The sequence below is a fragment of the Falco punctatus genome, assembly GCF_963210335.1.
Source record: "Falco punctatus genome assembly, chromosome: 10".
Lineage (NCBI taxonomy): Eukaryota > Metazoa > Chordata > Aves > Falconiformes > Falconidae > Falco > Falco punctatus.
Window position 1 is genome coordinate 8,782,753 of NC_137590.1, and position 20,263 is coordinate 8,803,015.

Genomic DNA, 20,263 nt, shown 5'->3' on the forward strand with positions numbered 1-20,263 from the left:
TGAGAGAGGGATAATTCTGCAAGTAAACTTCAAGTGGGCCTTGTTTGGTGTACAAATAAGCTTCAGCCCTCCAGGATTTCAGAAGACAGAGTATCAGCCCCTTGCACAACCCTTCTGGGAAGCGATTCTCCCATGTGCTCGCTCATCAGCTGCACGTCGCTGGCTATGACTAACCTGAGCTGTGGGTTCACGCAATGGTGAGTTTTGAGGCAGCTGTGGTTTCCAGCAATCCAGGACTCCTTCCACGTTGCTTCTTCCATGCACCACAGTCTTTCCTGTGGTGGCCCATCTAGTTGTGAAATTGGTCTGTCATCCAGGTCAGGGAACAGATCCAGCTTAAAAACACACACACACACACACACACATGCAAAACTTCCAGCTTGGGATGGGAGCTGGGAAAGGTGCAATGGTGCTAGAACACTCTAAGCCCTTTCTGTCACCAAGTCCTTTCTGCCATGAAGCCATGGTCACAGATGCCACAGTTCAGTCCACATGTTTCGGGCCTTTTGAATAGTTACCTGGTTATGTCAAACACAGCGAGGAATAAACTACCTGGAACATAAGGCTTGATCCTGCAATAAAACTTAATCATTTATTAGCTTAAGACAGCATTTACACTGAGAAGATGAACTTACTAATATCTGCATGCATCCTCAAGCGCAATTGCCTTGCACTTGATTTGGCTCACTGAACTGTACAAGCTGCCCCCACTCATATGCCCTATTTAATGGAAGGATACTCAAAGACACTTTTAATAAATAAAACTGAGTAATACTGGGTGATGTGACACAAAATTTTGAGATCACTGTTAAAAATAAAGCATTGCTGGGAATGGCTGATGCTCCAGCTGAATTTTGGAACACCTCTGTAGACTGAGAGAAGAGCCCTTTTCTAAGCTGTGCACCTGCACAAATGTCATTAAAAATCCTAACAGAAATACTAGAAAACAGTTCTCGTGTGAACTCGCGAACACTTTCATGATACAAGTATAACTCCTGGGCAGGGCACGTGGGATATATAACACCCTCAAACAATGGGCTTTTGTTAATGAGCTCAGGAGAGGCTCCACTATAATTTACCATACAATGGTGCAGTGTAAGGGATGTCCAAATCTGTAAACACCCCCCTCCAGTGTTTTGTGCTTTTGAAACAGCATGGTAAGATCACATAACCTAAACTGCAGATGTAGGGACAGGACAGACCTGTTGGCCACCCTCAGCTCAATTACTGAGACTCTGGGTCAATGTCTTTAAAATATTTCCAGCATCGTGGATCAGTGGCTACAGGAAAAGGAATAACACAAAGGTGTTATGTGTGGGGTTTTGCTCACATGTGCCTGTAAGTGCTATATAAGGCTGGATGTCTTTCACGGACTTTCTGAGAATTGCATATGGACAGGAATCCCTGACTCGTCGTTGTTTTCTGCAGAGGAGCTGCCCTGGGAAGGGACACCTTGCTGAACTTAGAGGTTTCAGTAGCAAAGTGCATCGGCAGCTTGTGAATGGGAGGATTGAAAGGTGCTATGAACATTGTAAATCGTTACTGTATTTTTCTAAAAGATTAATGTCAGCTCCTCAAGAAAAGGGCATGTCTACAGGCTGCTAATTTATTACCAGTAAAGCTTGGTTTAATAAACTTGTGGTAAATATTTTCTGCCTTTAAGACCCTTCAAGGCTTCAAAGGCTCCCATTTGCTTTAGGGTCCCTAGGGATGCTGGTGCCAATGAGACATGTTTCATTAATTATGTTGCACAAATAAGCCAAATATTGCACAAATGTGTGTAGCAACATTGTGAGGAATGCAGCAAGGACTCTTCCTAACTTCACACAGAGCAGAGCCACCCAGCTGGATGCTCTTTTGAAGGACAGTTAAAGCCTGAAGCACATGCTTATGTCCTGTCCACACCCCAAAATTTTATTGTTACTGTTTAGGTCAGCACGAAATTGCCGATAGTTTTCCCTCTGGAATTCACAAAACAACAGGGTGCCTTTCCCAGTGCACAACCCTGTTAAAATAGGAAGGGAAGGAAAAAAGTACACTGCAGCGGTGTCACAGATCTCACTTCTCCTTGGGTTGAAAATTATGGAAATATTGTGAGATACCAGATGATAACGAAGCCTGAGGTCGTGTTCCCATAAGTCTTCTTTGCCTGGCTGAGGTTGAAAGTGGGGCATCTTGCTGCGAGGAACCTGGACATGAGATATTCCTGGGTCAGGTTCAGAGCCATGGTCCTTTGGTGCTGGAAAATGAAAATATCAGTGCTGTGAGCAGGTATGCTGCAGTCAACCCAACTATGCCGAGGAAAGGGAGTAACCAGAGATATTTCACAGCCATTAGTAAAAGGTCACTGAAGCTACATAATGATTGCACCTTTCAGAAGAAGGACTGCTGGAAGAGCTACAGGCAAAAATGATCTTCCCAGAGGGTTTCACTGGATTAGAAACCCTCATTTTGATTCTCACCTTACCTTTTCACTTGCATAACCCACACACAGACCAGCAATAAGCTGCATCTTGTCTGGGCAGGTGAAAGTCCCCTATTAAACAGGCAGCTGATAAACTCTTGACCAGTCCCTCTGTAAACCAACTGTTCTTAAAATCTGTGTTTTCCTGGTAGCTGAGAAAGAAAATTAGCAAAAGCCCCATGATAACTGGAAATTGGAAAGATGCTGTCTGACTGGCTGGACACAGAGTGATTGCAAAAGCACACTGAAGTACTTACAGCTGAGGGAGACCTTAAGAGCATACGTTGACAGTGTGCCATATGTCAGGGCGTGTGCTGCTTTATATTACTTGGTGCGGCTTTGTGAAGGAACTGTACTTGGCTTGTATATGAATTTTAAATGAATTGTTAACACATTTTATGAATCTGGTAAAGGGGTGCTGATGTGGGAGAACGCACATGTCTGTTCTGCAAGATGGAGTAAATAAATCATGACTTTCACAAGATAAAACTTTATTGAGTAGCAATAAACGACAGAAATACTTCTAACAGCATTTAAAGCCACGTAAAAGAAAGCACGAAGGGCTGATTGCCCTCGAGTATGTGTGGTTGGAACAGCTTATGTTGCGCTGATGGGAGAGAAGGTGCTTTGCCAGAGGAGCACTGGCTGTCGCGCTATAAATCCCTGGGTCTTTGGTCTATAATGCCTTTCAGCACCTACATTTGTTGCTCACAGTATCTACAACATTTTGGTGCCTTTCCCTAGACATAATCCTTCTCTCACTCAGCCTTTCCCCACCATAAATTCCTCTGCTCTTTTGTCCTGAGGACAGTTTTGGACCAGAGGACACATTATCTGTGCTGCCCTCCTGCCTGGGTTCACACTCTGAGCAGGTGGGGGAGGTTGTTCTCTAGAATAACACGCTCAAGGCCGTTGAGGATGGGTAAGCCAAAATTAGGCTGAAAAGTGGGCAAAACAAATTCCTGTAATTTTCTCTTGAAGGTCTTCATAAGAATACCTTCACCCTTGTTGGTGCCTTTTGGCCATTAGTAGTGGGGTGGTGAAGAGCAGCCTGGTAGGTCCTCTGCAGCAGAGGATGGACTCTAAAGCATCTTGGGCAAAGCATGCAGAAACGATACTGCAAATTTTTCTTAATGTGCTGGTGACTGACATCATGTTACACATGAAGCATTGGATATCCAGAGGTGAAAACTGCCTGAATCAATGTCAAAAAGCTCTGGTAGCTTGAGCAGTGTGTGTCAGTGTCCTAACACACAAAACAAGGGCACCCTTTCCAGAAATACATACTCGGCTTTAAGAAACACCCGTATAGAAGCTGGACTCTGAAAACAGCTTTTGCTATTTCCACCAGGTGATTTAATGCCAAATCCTCTCAGGTGGTAATAGATTCTCTCTTTTGTTAGAAAGTAACCAAATAATTGTTCTGGACTTTCAAAACTGAAAAACTATAGTTCTGCATTATTGACATCAACATTATAGATTTACTTTACAATTTTATTCATGAAAATCTCTAGGTCTAAATGATCTGTTCCTGGATTGCTTGTAAGATTACTAAATTCTGTTTACATCTCAGATTTTTTTTTCAGCAGCACTCTGTTCACAAGGCATTGATCCCTGCTGCTAGAAGCCCATTGGCCTGTTTTGCCCTACCTTAACATGGTGGGCTTTAGTATTTCCTTTTGTCTGAGACTATCACTAATTTTTTATTTTTTTTTTAATAAACAATGTATTTAAAAAAGCGTTTTCTTGTTCTCCACTTGTATTTGTTTCTCTGTCATTTAGAGAAGAAAGACTAGAGGTTTGTGGAGGTGGTATTCTGGGGAACACGGTATCTACGCATTCCCTTCTCCAGCAGGTCATGTGTCTGAGCTTCTCTGGGTCTCCAAGGACCCATGGGTCTCTTTTGAAAGTGCATCACCCTTCAACAGGCTCCTCATCTGAGTGTGTTCCACAGACCCCCGCTTTCCAGAAACACAAAGCCTGTAGGATCAGTCACAAGACAGACACTGTCAGGGTTGGTACCCAGACCCCTACCTTTGCTCATGCCAGCTCCTTCCTTCAGTGGTCTTCCTCTGCAACGCCTCTGTGCTTCTCAGGGACCATCTCTCCCCTGCAAATTCAGCTCATCGTGTGCTAGGGACGTTCAGCAAGGTTAGTTCTGCCCTAGGTGGAAGCTGGTGGTCCAGATGCAGCTTGAAACAGAGCCACTCTGGTCTTCCTGCTGAGCTGCAAGAGGAATTCCAAGGCAGGCAGGCAATGTAGCAGCAGGAGTAAAAAATTATAACAGAGCATTTTCTGTGGTAATATTTTCTCTGAACTGCAGTTTGTACCAGGAGATAATGAAGAGTCCGTACAGCAGCTTTGTGAGCAGAATGGTCTCGATACAGACTTGTGCTGTTCTAGAAGTTTTGTTTGACCATCAGGAATATCAACTTTCACTGTTGAAGCCAGGTATAGATATATGCAAAGATACCTCCACTCCAGACATATTTTACCAGTCAGGTCTGGTAGGCCTGCCCATTTAAAAACCTTAACTTGAAATACAACTACAGTGACAGTATTCAAGTTAAAATGTTACAATGAGACAGCACAGATCTTAATCAGGGAGTTACTCTGCAAAAAACCCCAAACAGCTTTTACTTCAAAATCCTATGTAAAGAGGTGATTATAAAGTGAGAAGCATCATCCTGCTTCACCCCAGCACTGTCAGGTCTATTAAAAAACAGCTCATTACCTTTGTAGGTGCAACGGTGACCCAGTGAAGTCCATGGCAGCATTTCCACTGCACTCAATGGGACCAGGATTGCAGTCTGTAATTTGTGGAATTAGGATTCTCACGACTTAGGTCTCTGGTTTGATTTTGCTTCAAAACTACAATCTGATCTATCATTTCCTTGCTCGTCATGGATATTGGGGTGATCATAATTTGTCAAAACTAGGAAATGAAAAAAATACAAAGTTGTCTTACACAAAGACACAGGCAACATCACTTTATGGTCCCAAGGCAAGCTGGCACTTGGCACAGACTGTTTTCATGCAACTATTCCCTTAGCCAAGCTCAGCGCCCAATAAAGATAAGAATTCCCATCATCCCCGAAGTTTCTTGGTTCCCAGAAAAGCTCCCCTTCAGCCTCAGAGATACACACAGAAGCAGACGGATTACTCTTTCTTCTCAACAGAAAGAAGTTTTGTAGAGTAATAAAATTTAAAAAAAGTCACTTGCCTGGTTGATCCCTTTTGGCTCAATGTGACATGGAATGAAACCTCTTGCAGTGGGACAGTCTTACTTTCCCTCTAGTGCACTCACTGCAGACTGCAGCCCAATAAATCTGTTCTTCAGTGTATCCACAATACCATCAGCTGACCGAGGCTCAGCTGAACACTGTATGCTCAGTGATGGCATAACAGAGACCCGAGATTAGTAACTTTATATACACATGACAGTAAACCCCTCTCCATCCAGACATTTGTAAAACATCTTGATATAGAATTAAAACAGAGATGTGAAAAGAGGTGAAATTATTCAGGATATACAATGGAGGAATTTTATTACCAAGCTGACTGCATTATAAATCAAGTGCTCTGTAAATGCAATAAAACAATTGTTTAGTCTGCATGATTCATACCACAAACCTCAGTATTCTGTGTTTTGATCTTATTGCAGCAATAAACTGTCTAGACAGCAATTAACAAACTGTTTTTTCTTCAGATGTTTGGAGTGCCTTTGCTGCCTGATCAGCACTCAGAAATACAGGGCTTTTTCTCTATTCCTATTAATTATCAGGTTGATCAAGAAGCAAGGTTAGCCATTCTCTGTAATTGTGCAACATTTCTCTTTAAGTGAGCTGCTATAGGAAAAGTACCAATAATATTGTTTTTCATTAGTACTAAGTAGCTAAGATAAAGATTTATTTTGCCATGGTGCTCTAGAATGAGCTTTAAAGTATAATTTATACTGAGCAATAGCATGCCACTTTAGGCCCTGATTCAACAAACTGCTTCCGTGTGCACCCAACTTTAAGCACATAAGTAATCCCAGGAGAATGCATGCATTTAAATTTTGCTGCATGCCTCCATAAGTTGCTGAAATAATTGATCCCTCATACAGAGTTATCCCTTATCCTTTTAGACAGTAAGTGGAACAGAGTGTCGTGTTTTGGTCTTAACCTTACTGGCTTACCGGTGGGAGGTGAGTTGGAAGGGGTCCTAAAACTTGGGACAGCTTCTGGGGGAAAAAAAAGATGCTTGGGAAAAGGCTGCAAAAGGAGATTAAGACAGCTTCTTCAGATGCTCGTTTCACATAGGCAATGCAATGAAGCCTTTAAAAACCTGTGACAGAATTACACAGAGTTTTACAGAAAGGCAAACAGAACCCTATTTCCCGCGGTGGCCCGTGCGGGTGAACCCTTCCTTTTGGGGAAGGATTTCAGGTGTGGGAGGCATCCACCGTGCAGCTGAAGCGAGGGTGTCGTGGGCTGCTGTACATTTGCTCAGCACAAATGCCGAGGCTGCAAATGTGTGCGCCCGCGTGTGCGTTGATGGTCATGAAGCGGAGAGCGACTCACCACGCATCACCCCCTTACACAGCGCCTTGCCTGCGGGTGGGGAGCGCAGCTCTGTAAAATTCACAGGAGCTAAAATCAAACCGCCCCCGATTTTCGCCTGATGTAGAACAGCCAAGCGGCGTTTGTCGGCTTTCAGGGCACCCGCGGCTGCTCCTGCTGCGGGAGAAGCCGCTCCGTGCCGGGGGGCGCCGCGCAGCCCGGTCCCTGCTGGACAGCTCCCGCCCGCCGCCGCGGGGCTGGGCCGGGGGCTGCCGCGGGGCCGGGGGCTGCCGCGGGGCTGGGCCGGGGGCCGCGGGGATGCTGCAAGGCTGGGGGCTGCCGACTGAGAATCTGCCGTAGGGCTGGGGGCTGCGGGGCTGCTGCAGGGCTGGGGCTGGGGGCTGCCGGCTGAGAAGCTGCCGTAGGGCTGGGGCTGGGGGCTGCCGCGGGGCTCGGCGCTGGGGCGGGGGGCTGAGGGCTGCCGCGGGGGGCTACTGCAGGGCTGGCGCTGGGAGGCTGGGGGCTGCCGCGGGGCTGGGCTGGGGACTGAGAGCTGAGAGGCTGGGGGCTGCCAGGGGGCTAGGCTGGGGGCTACTGCGGGACTGAGGCTGGGGGCTGCTGCGGGGCTGGGGGCCACCTGCGCGGCCACGGCGCGGTATGTTCTGCTGCAGCGAGCTCTGTGCGGTGGGTCCCAGGCAAAGTCCATCGGCACCTGCAAGAAACACAGAGAAGGGCCAGCTACCGCGCTCCGCGTCCTACCAGTTGTAGCCGTAATGCCAGGGGATTGGGCCGTAATTCTAAGTCATGAGCAAACATGTAATGTCTCAAAAGCAAAATGAAGAAATTCAATTTGAAGCTGCTTTCCAGAAGTTATTTGAATAATAATCTTTCTTTAAAGAAAAAAAAAATCGTGTAGTGTTTTTTTTTCTCCTTTAAGGTGTTTTCTCACATCCCTATTGTGGCAGTGGGAAATGGGAAAAAAACCAAAAAATATACAGAAAGAGGGAAAACTACAATCAAATCTGGCTTAATTATCCTTGAAAGTGGAACAATAACAAATCAGTTGAAATGGAACTTTTCAACCAAATTCACATTAGCATTCACAATATTTCTAACAGTTCTGGAGTACTGTCTTGTATCTGTAGGGGTAAAATTTATCACAACATAAGAGAAAATACCGTGGGTCTGATCCTGATAAATAGTGTATAAAATATGCTTGCCCTCCGGACCAGCTGGAGCAAGGTGATTGGTATTTTCAAGAGTCACAGGTTGTATACAAAGACATGAAAAACACCAAAACTCAGGAAGTTACTTTTTGAGCACCACACGATTTATACAAAGTACCACAAGGCATTTGATTTGGTGATATCCATACTCTGCAGCATCTTAAAATAAATCACTGATCTCACAGCCAGCGGTAATAAGGTGACCAGTTGGAGAAGGACTATCCAAGTTTGATGTTCAGATGCTAAGGACTCCAAATGCCTCAGTTACTCATTCACCTATTGGTGGTGACCCTAGTGTTGCAAAGATTTTTCAAATGCTTGCAAAAAATAAGTACAGTCCTGTTGAAATGGCGAGCAAATTTCAGGGCTCATATTTACATAATTTCTCTCTACAACTAAAGAATGTAAAGAAGTAAAAGGCTTAGTTGCCCTTGAAACATGGGCAGATGTCCTCATTTCATTCCTGAAAAAAACCCACACCAACCCTAGAAGTAAAGAACATGAAACCTTCACCACGTTCTGTTTCATTGAACAAGGTCACAGGAACAGGAGGAAAAGGAAGATTCTGCAAGTAGATATACAAGGATACATATCTTATGGGTTATCGACTGAATAATTGATAAGTCTAGCACACAGTAATTACAGTGGAAAAGGCTGAATGTCAGGATTTATCAGTTATATCTGGAGGGGCTGGAGCAGATGTGAGGGGACGTTATTTAAGTGCGACCCTGGGAAGTGTGGGAACCACTGTAGGAGTCAATAACTGCCCCATAATCCACTGACAAATACTTGCTATGTTTGTTTGGTTTTTAAATTTCAAAGAGTTTTGCTTAAAGAGTTGTACATCACTTATAAAATCCTCCTCTTGGTTCAGCTTTTTTTTTTTTTTTTTTTTTTTTTAAATAAACTCATTCCTTTGGAAAGCTTGAAAAGGAAGCTTGCTTTCATTCTAATTTGCTTTTCCTCTATTATGTATGAACACTGGGCAGATTTAGCAGGATTGCCCATGAAGTCAGACCTGCAGCTTTGATATATTTCCCTGGAGAAATATCTTTGTCTTGAGGGCCAAAAAAAAAAAAAAAAAAAAAAAAAAAAAAAAAAAGTAGAACTATACAGACTTTCAAATAGTTATTAAGAAACACGCACGGCCAGTCAAATCAAATTGTGAGCTTGCTAACCTTGACAGTGTCCCTTCAAATTAACTTTGCAGCCTGGAAGCATACAAACAAAATGTTGTAAGGAGTTTATCTGAAGCAGCAGCAGCGGCAAAGCCGAGATTTGCCACGCTGCTTGTCTGGTGCAGGGTCCAGCCAGCAAAACCCTGGGGGGCTGGGTGCAGGCAGCACCTGGGGAGGGGGCCTTCCTGGGTGCTCCCCTGGCACCCATCGCATCCCCTGGCCCGCAGCAAGGAGGGCAGAGGCGGCCTGGCTGGGAAGCTGGGGTGAAAGCTGGTTCGCTTTGGGACATTTGGCACCCACAAAGCGGAGGCTCGTGTTGCTGGGCTGGCCGAGGTGGGTACCCCCGGCAAGCTGGCAGGGCAGGCTGGTGGGATGCTGCTCCGCCATCCACACGGTCCCTCTCGCAGCTCTGAGCCCAGAAAATCGCTACCCCTGTCAGGGGAAGTTGCCTTTGCACTGAAAAGGATGAGGACCGTGTACAGGAGGCGCCTGTCCCCTCGGGTGGGGGCTGCCAGCAGGGAGATGGATAACACCCCCAAGGCCACCACCCCCCACCTCCTGGAAAAACGGGGAAAGACTCAGAGGTGCAGCCAGAGTGCCACTCACACCAACCCCCACCCCCCACCCCTTCTGAGGGTATGATTTCGCTTGTGGATTTAATCCACATGGACATACTCCTAAAACATAAATCACACTTAGTTCTCTGGCTGTCCTCAGGATTGTAGCTCATCTAACTCCCCCACCTAGCTAGGCATCCTGTAAAATTCATGATGGCATGTTAGCACTTTCATAATATTTTTAAAAGGCAGTTCAGTATAACTTAAATACTTTTTTCATGCGGGGGTAAAAAAAAAAAAAAACAGCACATTTTTTTCCTAATTTGTTATTTTTTTAGTCATAATCTTGGGTTTGAAAACACATTTTCTGTTCACTGGTAGACTTTTCTTCAGCTTAAAAAAAGTCACAGGGTAAGGGCTGTGCTGATGAGCCTTAGGAGGGTGGTTGGAAGGCAGGAAAAATAATAATAATAAAAAAAGATCAGATGTGTCTTTTGTGCTGCTGCACAGAAACTGCAGCCTGTGATATTATGGCCAGACATGCTCGTTGTACAGCCAAACAGCAAAATAGTAGCATTGTTACACTAGATTGCAGAATTTAATTAGTTTCTTCTTTTTTTTTTTCCTTTTCTTTTACACAGAGGTGAGCCTGTATTTTTACAGAAGATGGAAAAGCAGGCTTGTTTAACTATTTTTCAAGATATTTTTTTTTTGTAGGAGCACAGAACAGCTTATACGGCTTCTGCCAGAGCTAGATGCTGCTGTAATTCTCTGCCAAACTAGATGCAGCTGTCACAAGTTCATTTTTTCTTTCATATTATTTTTTGTTAATTAACACTGGATCATTGAAATAACAACATTCCCATCACCCATCTTAAATCCTCCCAAAATCTTTAGGGAAATAAAAAAAAGCAAATTATTAAGACAGTGGAAGTACTTCAAAACAGAAATAGAACACCCCACAATACTCACCTGCTTTACAGTTTTATTCCAAACTCTAAATTCAGAGCAGTATCTTCAAAACACGCCTGACCTTTTTCAAAGCAAGCCTGAATTTGCTGCAAAGCAGAAGCCTTATGGCAAGAAGGTCCCATCTAGCTCAGAGTGTTGTAGCAAAATCAACAAAAAATAGTTTCACCTGGTTTTGCCTCAAAAAATCAGGTGATCATCTATTTCAGATAACTATAGCTTTGAGAATTAGCTTTCCTTTAAAGATTTAAGTGATTAAACCCCCATAATCATCAGAACCTGGTGGAATAGTATAATGAATGCCACTTATCCCTCAACATCAAGTTTTGTAGAGCTCTCAGTAGAGCCTTGGAGAAAGACAAACCAAAACAAGCTTAAAATTTCAATATTCCAAATACATTTTCTTGCATTTTCTTTCCAGTTAATGCTGCCAAACAGTGAATCTAATTAACTGGACACAGGAGGGCCTTTATGAATGGAATGTAACATAACCATACAAAGTAATCTCGTTACATTGTAACAAGAGGTTAAATACCACTTCCTGCTATGTAGTAGCTGTTAAGTATAGTATTGATGAAAAATATGCTAATAACACCTTCTGAAAAGAATAGCTTAGTTCTTGTTAGCTAATCTCTGCAAGCTGTTTGGTAAGCTGCTTTTGTGGTATGGTTATATCACATGCACATCAAGCAAAACTATTCTGTTATGTCTATCACTCTGTTTTAAACTAAGGGATCAGGTTGGTTTTGGTTGTTTCCACGGGGAAGATTTACATATATATACATATAAATCTATAGGCAGACAAATAAGCAGTGTTTTGATCTGCTCTTCAGCACCCTTCCCACCCCCCTGCTCTGCCTCCCTCTAAAGCTCTGGGTATGAAAGGAGCTGCCAGGCGTGGGGCTGCTGCATGGGCACTAACAACGCGGGGTGGAGGTACGGGGGGCAACGAGGGAACCCAGTTTGTGCTGAAATTCCCTGAAGTTTCAAATAGGGCTTTTTAGAATACAGATTTATACAGAGCCTAAATGAGAACCGGGCTTTTTTCACTTGTAAATCAACAGAAATCTGCTCATGAATCATTACTGGTTGCGTTTGGGGGATAATTACTAGCCCAAGCTCACAGGTAAACGTGAAATTTTAACTTCAGAACAACATCAGAAATGTTAACAGTTTTAAATCGCAGCAGCTGGAATGGATTTTCACAGTCACTGAACTGATTTGCAGTTCTATTAGTCGATCAGCATCTTTCATTAAGTGTCCATAATGCAGGCAGGGACATCATGCTAAGCCCCTGTGTTTCTTCTGTGCATGGGCCCATCTTTATCTGGAGAGTAACGTTCTGTTTTCTTTTCTCCCTCTTCATTTCCATAAACAATATGCACAATTCTCTGAGCCATTCAGTCCACAAATAAAGGCGGAGGGCTAAGTAAATTTGCTTCACACCAATTATTTTTGTGAGGTCACTGAGTTAAGCATTAAAGAACACTGCTGTGGATGAGCGCTGGGGAACAGTATGATTTGTGCTATGAACTGGACAAAGGCACTCAGTGCATAGCAGAATACGACATTTATTGGGAAGCTTTGTTCCACGAGTTAACAGAAGAATAATCCTTTTCTTTTAACAACTACGAATTACTCATTTTACCACATAGCCCAGCTGCACTGTAGTCACTTTTGTAAGTCACAGCATAGGAAAGAAAGCAAAAGACGTGTGATTTCAGGAAAAAAACCCAATAATGATGGCACAATTCAGTATTAAGCTGTTTTGCTTCTATGCACAGCATGAGGGTGAGCAGTTGTCAAATTATTGTGTTGTGGTTTTATGCAAATAAAATTATAGAAGGAAGCGATATATATTTATTTTTTTTAATAATCAGAAGCCAAGTGAGGAGCCAAGAATCCAGCTGTTGTGGATTTGCATCGCTTTATTGTCAGACTTCTCACAGCCGCTTACACCAGCGAGAGGCTGGCCCCACATCGGACTGTTTACTATGTATGGCTGGCTTGTGAGCAGTAAGTAACTGTGACAAAATGCTCTGCACATGGGTAATTGCTGATGATTACATTTCAGACAAAGGGATCAGGCTTGAACAAAACTGCAAGGCAATATTTCCCCGATGGAAGACAAAATTACACAGCGGTTATACTGCTATTCATGGAAGGAGTAAGTCTTGAAGTCTCTCTACTTGTTTCAGGATGCGAGGTCAGAGTCAGACCCTGGTGTTTCAGGGGATTTAAGAAACAAAACTTAAACAGAAGAATATGACTGTGCCTGGAAAAATTAGAGATCAGGCACAGACTAGAATCAATGTAAATTTGATCTGGAAAAATCACTACAGGATCTGATACTATATCATGCTTCCTAGAAAAGAGGGCTGAAAAGTAGTACCTGTGCTGGCAATTTTAGTAAGACCAAGTCACTTTATTTTTGGACGCTGTTCTGTTACAGTGGAACATAAGTGACTATTACGTATATCAATAAAAGGCAGGCAATCAAATTACACGTTTGGTTATTTAGTAAAAAATAGCTTTTAAATTCTACGTTTAAATCCGAATAAAGTACATGGTGTGCCCTTCAAAACCACATGGAAAGCCAAATGTAACAAACCAAGGGGCTGAATGCTCAGGTCTGGATTCTCACTGCCTGGGTCTGTCCGTGCCAGAGTGGCATCCAAACCCAGAGCTTGCTCCCTCCATCCCCACAGGAGACTGCCACCCCCATCAAACGACCAAAGGCAGGGAAGGCACGTGCCGGGTGCGGTGGTGCACCCCACGGGACCCCCCCTCACTGAGGCTGCTCCCCTTGTGCTCCCAGTGTAACTGCCCCAGCGAGCCCAGAGCCACCCACCAAAATGGGGCAATGAGGCACCTCCCATTCGGATCAGGGGGCTCTGAGCTGGCTGCAAATCCTCTTTTGTAGCAGTTCCGGGTTTCTGACATTCTCTTCGTAACTGGCACCCTCTGAGCACCTTTGGGGTGACATGCAGGTACATTGCAACGACAACTGTAGCAGAAAGTTTCTTATCAGAGGCACAACAGCACTCGGAGCCATTTATTGGTTGGGTTGTGGGTTGGTTGGTTGGGTTTTTTTGATCAGTCACTATATCAAGCTTCCCCAGGTGCTTTAATTAATCATCTGAATGACATTTCCCTCCTCTTAAATATGCTTCAACTCTGGGTGCTGGCTGTACAGGCTGTTCATTGTACACCTGAGTTGTGCTGAGATTACATGGCCAGGCATGTGATGGAAATATCACAGTGGAGAATACTGTCTGGTTTTATTAAAAGATAATGCCTTCTGTATAAAAAATTACTCCTGAAAGAGAGTTTTTAATCTTTCCGTATTTTAATGCCTGCCTTGTTTTTATGAATAGTAGAAGCGATCTCCAAACAGGAGCGATCACAGTGGTGTGAGGCCTCATTGGGTCATCTCTTTGTTCAGACAGTGAGAGTATCACTTAATTACTGTCAAACAGACAAACCTATCCCCCATCCATTTACAGTATTTTAGTTAGTAAGGGCTGAAGCCGATCAATACACATGAGCCTGGTAAAAGATGTCATTTTGTCGTTTACAGTAGGAGACAATACAATGAATGCAATATTTGCTCTTTTCTCGAGACGTCTGGGTGTCAACGATAACATCCAAGGTCTCTGCCTTTGTCACAAATATTTGATTGTCTCTTCAGCACCCTCAGTCACTAACAAACACCTCCGACATTTACTTGCTGCTGCCCATTTTCAAAGAGAAAACAATGCCAAGAACCACACATCCCTCTGCTGCAGCAACTTGTGAAACTCTTTGTTTCATTTTTCCCCCACTGTGCTGAATAACCCTCTTGTCCCATATGTCAGTACATTTGAGTTCCTTTACACTTTCCAGATCTGTGTGGACGAGCCTAATGCAACTAATGCTGACAAAAGGACCCCTGCCTCCAGATATTAAGCATGAGTGCTGCCTGGAAAAAAAAATTAAGTTTCATAAGTTGATTAGTGTCTGCTTGGAATTTGGTGCTATTTATTGAATCCCTGGAATGAATGGGGAATTTTCCTTGAGTCATCTTCCTATTCTCTAGTGCTGCAGATTGGAATGAGCACGCAGCGCAGGCATGACATTGCTGCTTTTAAGGGGATCGCAGAGAGTGTAAACAGTTCTGAAATGAAAATAGCAAATTCCACAGTTATGACTCCAGTAAAAGTTACTCAGGCATTTAAATAATGGGACTTCCTACTCCCCAGATATCTTCCTTTCTGAAGAATTGTCTCAGGAAGGGATAGCATCAGGGATCATAAATTGTCTTTTGGCTTTTCAACACTTTACAGGCTCCCATGCATTGCCAACAATAGGACTGGGGAATGACTCTTAACAGCTCATTAAGGCTGTTTTTGCCAAATGCAAATAATAAAAAGGCCTCTTAAGAGGCTGTCTCATTTTTATTCAGAAAAGCCTGCTACAGAATATAAAAAGATGCCATAAAATGGAAATGCAATAGAAGACCCAGTGCAGCTATCTTTGGTGTCCTTTGAAAGATTTCCAGGCTAACTTCAAATCCCATGGGCATTTCTGGGTGGATTACTGAATGATTCTGCTCTGCAAATACACTGGTTAATTCAGAAGGGCACTTAAAAGAAGAAAATTCAGATACAGACTCTGTGCTGGTAACACATACATTTATGAGGAGTAAGGGAGCAGAAATTAACAGGAATGAGATTTTAGTGTACTTGCATCACATTTGCTGTGATTTTTTAATATTAGATCCCCATTCACTTCCCCTGCTTTGGTCTGAAGGTAGTCTGACTCTAGTGCTTTTGACCTTCCCACAGACAAAGAAAATACACTTTGGCTATGCATGAAATGCAGTTTGATGTCCCCAGACAGGAAACTCTCTCCCCATTTATATGCTAAGTGTTGGACTAGAATTTCATAGATTAGTGCAAGCAATGGCAGGAGCACCAGGGCTGAGCATCTGCTGGAGTTTTGCAACTATTGCTCCCTCCAGCCTCCCGCCCAACCACCTCCATGCTCCGGCTTGACTCATTAACCAACCAGGTGGCCTTTGTTGAATGTTTATCCCAATGTTTGAAAGTCCCACCACCCATTGCTTTCAGTGTAGTCTTTAAGAGTCCATTGCATCGTTCAGTTTTTACAGAGGCTGGTGCATGCTAGGGAATGTGATATACCCACTCCATACCATGCTCTTTGGCCCAAACGTCTATGAGATTGTTTTGGAAATGAGTTCCATTGTCTGATTCAATTCTTTCTGGGGTGCCATGTCACCACAAGACCTGTCTTCCAAGGCCCAGGATAGTGTTTTGAGCTGTGGCATGGGGCACAGGGTATGGTAGTGTTTGGGAGGCTCATTCCCACGTAACCATCCATGGCCTTCAGCATCGCTGGGCCAGATACAATCCCGGTACTTGTGCCTGAGTGCGGGTGCTAGCACCCAAGTTGCCAGCAGGAAAATTGTGTGTTGAGGCCCAAGAGTTTTGGCACTGATCTTTCTTTTCCTCCCCAGGAAGATGCAGGATTCTGGCTTGATCAGCCTATGATGGTAACACTCAATTTTCAGAGGTGTTAAACACCTAAAGCTTTCCTTCCTTTTACTAGGGGACCTGAATGCTCATTACTTTTTAAAGTTAAGCCTGCAGGTAGTCTATGGTAACAGTCACTAAGATATCTGAAGATTGCATTGGAGACCACAACAGGTGCTTTGGATCCATCTCCCTCTACTGTTAAATCCCAACCCACATACATGCCAAAGTCACTGGACAAGGGTGTCCACTAATTTCAACTAAGACGATTACTCCAGCACAGCTTTAGAACTCTATGAAAACTAATAGAATGACAATTTACATCAGCTGATGTACTAGTCCAATTGATTTACATGTGACCAATATTAATGTATTTATAAGGGATTTAGATTTACTTCCTTTTCCTCCTAGAAATATTTTCTTATAATATTGGGTGGAAAAAAACATTTTTCAAAAATGAAACATTTGCTTAAATCTGAATTACTTGAGTACTGGTAGTTATCTTTACTATAATCACTGTTAATTATTATCTAATAACACTAGAAATCCCCCAGTGAGAATCAAGCTGTCGTGGGAAATGGGTCCATTACCAGAATTCCCAAGAAGCTCGCTGAACGTCACCATGGGGAGCCTGCAGGCTGCAGAATTAGGACTCTTCATGAATTTGCTGTACTCTCTTAAATCAAGCTTAAGGATTAACATGAAGATCAGACTTGGTACCCTCCCTTGAGTAAAGCTTGAAAAAGAAATGAAACAAAAGAGAAACCCACTGGGTAAGTCTTGCAGAATTTGGCCCAGATGTGATGCATCTCTGGGAATTATTCATAGGCCAGTGTTGGCCCATATTAACTCCTGCATCACTTTCCTCAGTACTTACCTTTGTACAGCCCGAGCCAGCAGGGTCACATCTCTAAGTCTAGGTTAGGTTTTCCTGAAAAAGAAATAGGCAAGGGAAGGGAAGAAACCCAAAATAAAAGAAAAAGAAAAGATAAAAGGAAAAGAAAAGATAAAAGGAAAGAAAAAGATAAAAGGAAAAGAAAAGGAAAGAAACAACATCTTTGGTTTGAGGCTTTTCTCTGGTGTAAAACTCGAGGGGGGATTTCTGGCTGTCTCCAATACAGTTGCTGATGTTATGCCACATGCAGGCTTCATTGTGATTTATTGCAGTTTTCACTACCTTGGCCTTTCAGAGTAGAAGGGACGGGCAGACTTGACTTTTTAAAATGCAAATGAACCAGAACCTTGAGGGGCCTTGGAATATTTTCCTAACTTCCTGAGAGCCCATAAAAATGTGTCTCCAACATGGCGTTATGGTGGGAGACCCCCAAGAAGCAGCATAATGAAAAATGGCACCGATTCTTAAGTGCAGGAATCCAACCCTTCTCCATGCTCTCGAGAAGCTCGTCGCCCGGGAAGTAACTTCGGAGTCTGCTCTCCACCTTCCCCACCCTCCCACATTTAAAGATTGCATTGATTTGATAGTGGTTCATTGGCGCTATGCCCTCGAAGGAAAAAGACAGTAGGGTTAAACTGTGAATAGCCCTCAGTTTTGAAAAACTGCTGAGCTCCACCATATGGACTGCTATATGGCAAGGAATATGCTTTATTGGCATTGCTTGGAGGTTTACAAGCAATCTTCTTGAAGTTTTAATGGTTGCTTGGGTGATTTATCCCGTCTTGAGAGTCAGTGCTGTTAGGAGGCACCCAGTTCTTGAGCTCTTGCTTTCCTTTATTATGAAAACCTTTAATCTTTCCTACATGTACCATAAATAACCTCATTATGGCCACACAGAGAAAATGTAACAATTCCCATGTAAGTTTTGACTTTTTACTTAACACTTTTATGAGCTACTTTTACTTCACAAGGGGGATGCTTAATATACAGCAGCAGAAATTTGGAGGGTGAGGAGTAAGACCAAGAAAGAAAGTGTCATATACAATTTTTGTGTCTTTGCAGCCATGAAGTCCAGTGTCAATTTTCAGACAGAACTGCTGGCATGCCTGAAGGCTGGCGCTCTTTGCTTCCTTGAAATTCTCAAGGGCATCTTGTGCTGCTTCTTACAGTGACTGCTTCAGAGCATTTGGTACCCCAATATCTGGTACCTCAACCTAGTATTTCTCCCCTGACACACTACTCAAACCTGTTCTGCACCAAAGTGTTTTTATGGAAAGAAAGAAGGGATACCTTTGGAAGCTGGGATGGGAAGCATTGATAGAGTTTAATTGAGGACAGAAGTGTTGAGGTTCATAGCAGGAGTAATATTTACTATGTTACCACCTGCGTGTATTTAAGACAAAATCCTCAAAAAACTGAAGGACACGCAGGAGAAAAGAAAATCACAATAACCCTTGTAGCTCAGCTAGACAACCTTTTTATATCATCATTTCAGGAAAAATGTGGCAGTGTCCTTACACACATCAAGTACTCCAAACCTCTATGGGTCCATATCAGATATGTCTTTGTCCAGATCTATCCGATATAACTTTCTGCTTTTTGCCTCAGTTTACATACCTGTAAAATGCAGATGACTTTTACTTCTCTTTGTGAAGCTTTGTGAGATCTATAGAGAGGAAAAGATTGTATTAATGGTCAGCACTAATACTGCTATTTTTTTCTTTAGTTTAGTGATTGTGCCTCAAGGGATTTTCTTTAACAAAACCTCAACCCAGGCAAAAGAGTTAGCCTTTGGGGCTGTGTGGGATTGTAGATCACCACACCCCTGGGTGGAAAGCATGAGACAAATCTCAGATAAGGAGGGAACAATTAGAGAATTCAGACTGATGTTTCATGCAAAAGGACGTTTACATTAGCATAAAACAGCAGAGCATATAGCTTGAGAGGGATCTGTAATTGAAGCAAAGCTCTAAGTGCATCTCTTGAGCTAATTGCCATCTCAAAGATTGTAAAAAAGAGAGAAAAGAAGGACTGGAGGGCAAATTACAACTTTGGAGTAGGGATGGACTAAAGTTAGAGGATGCGTGTAAGAGTTATGCAGGGAATTTGCAAAGGGTTGGGCAGTGTTTTATGGAACATTTGCCCTTAAGTTTTAAATATGTCCTTGGTTGTGTAAGGGGGATGGGGAGTGCAGGGTCAGAAATACTTCTTTTTGGATAGAGGACATTTGATTTGAAATTCAATAGAAAATATAATGTATAATAATAATAGATTAAAATAGACCATCACTTACTGTCACAGCAATCCTTGTGCCACATTGTGAAGACTAAAGCCAAGTCCAGTCCCATGTACAACATTTCACCTTTACCTGGGAGATTTTCACTATTGCCCAGAGCACAGACCTTGCTCCCAGGCAGAAGCAGGAGTCCAGATCTGGCAGATCAGTGGTGAACTGGCAAAAACTACATTCCTGTATAACACTTCAGATAATCACAGCTGGCTTAATTAGCAGCAGCTCGTATCTATTGGCAATGCATTAGTACAGAATGTAGAGGGGTATATTTTATCAACATGCCCTATAAGGTGTCAAGTTAAAATCTAATAATAAACATATTGCTGAAACTTCCAGGGGTTCAGACTATTAAACCAATCCATTTGCTTTCTGTCCCACTTCGCTATCTTTACTCCCACAGAGACTGTAGCAATTTGGAAAAGGAAGCACCTTTTTTACTAGAATTATTCCCAGCACCTAATACAGTTGAAATATGGGATATTATGAGAACCTATGTGCTCCTGCAGTATGAAATAAACACCTCATATTAAACTAGGATTTTAGTTGTACTTTGGAATTGCTATCAAGAACATGTAGATAACTTTTCCCCCTTTGTGAAGCTCA

General features: G+C 43.0%; 1 protein-coding gene across 5 annotated transcripts in view; it reads right to left on the reverse strand.

Annotated features, from left to right (window-relative positions):
- The window catches only part of SALL4 (spalt like transcription factor 4), a 41,922-nt gene extending 34,302 nt beyond the window's left edge, over positions 1 to 7,620 (reverse strand). For 2 of the 5 annotated variants that reach the window (XM_080404079.1, XM_080404078.1), the window contains exon 1: positions 175 to 7,620. The gene's annotated coding sequence lies outside the window, so the exon portion shown is untranslated. The remainder of the gene's footprint in view (positions 1 to 174) is intronic. The other 3 variants (XM_080404076.1, XM_080404075.1, XM_080404077.1) reach the window with 3 other exon arrangements.
- Between the last annotated feature and the right edge of the window lie 12,643 nt (positions 7,621 to 20,263).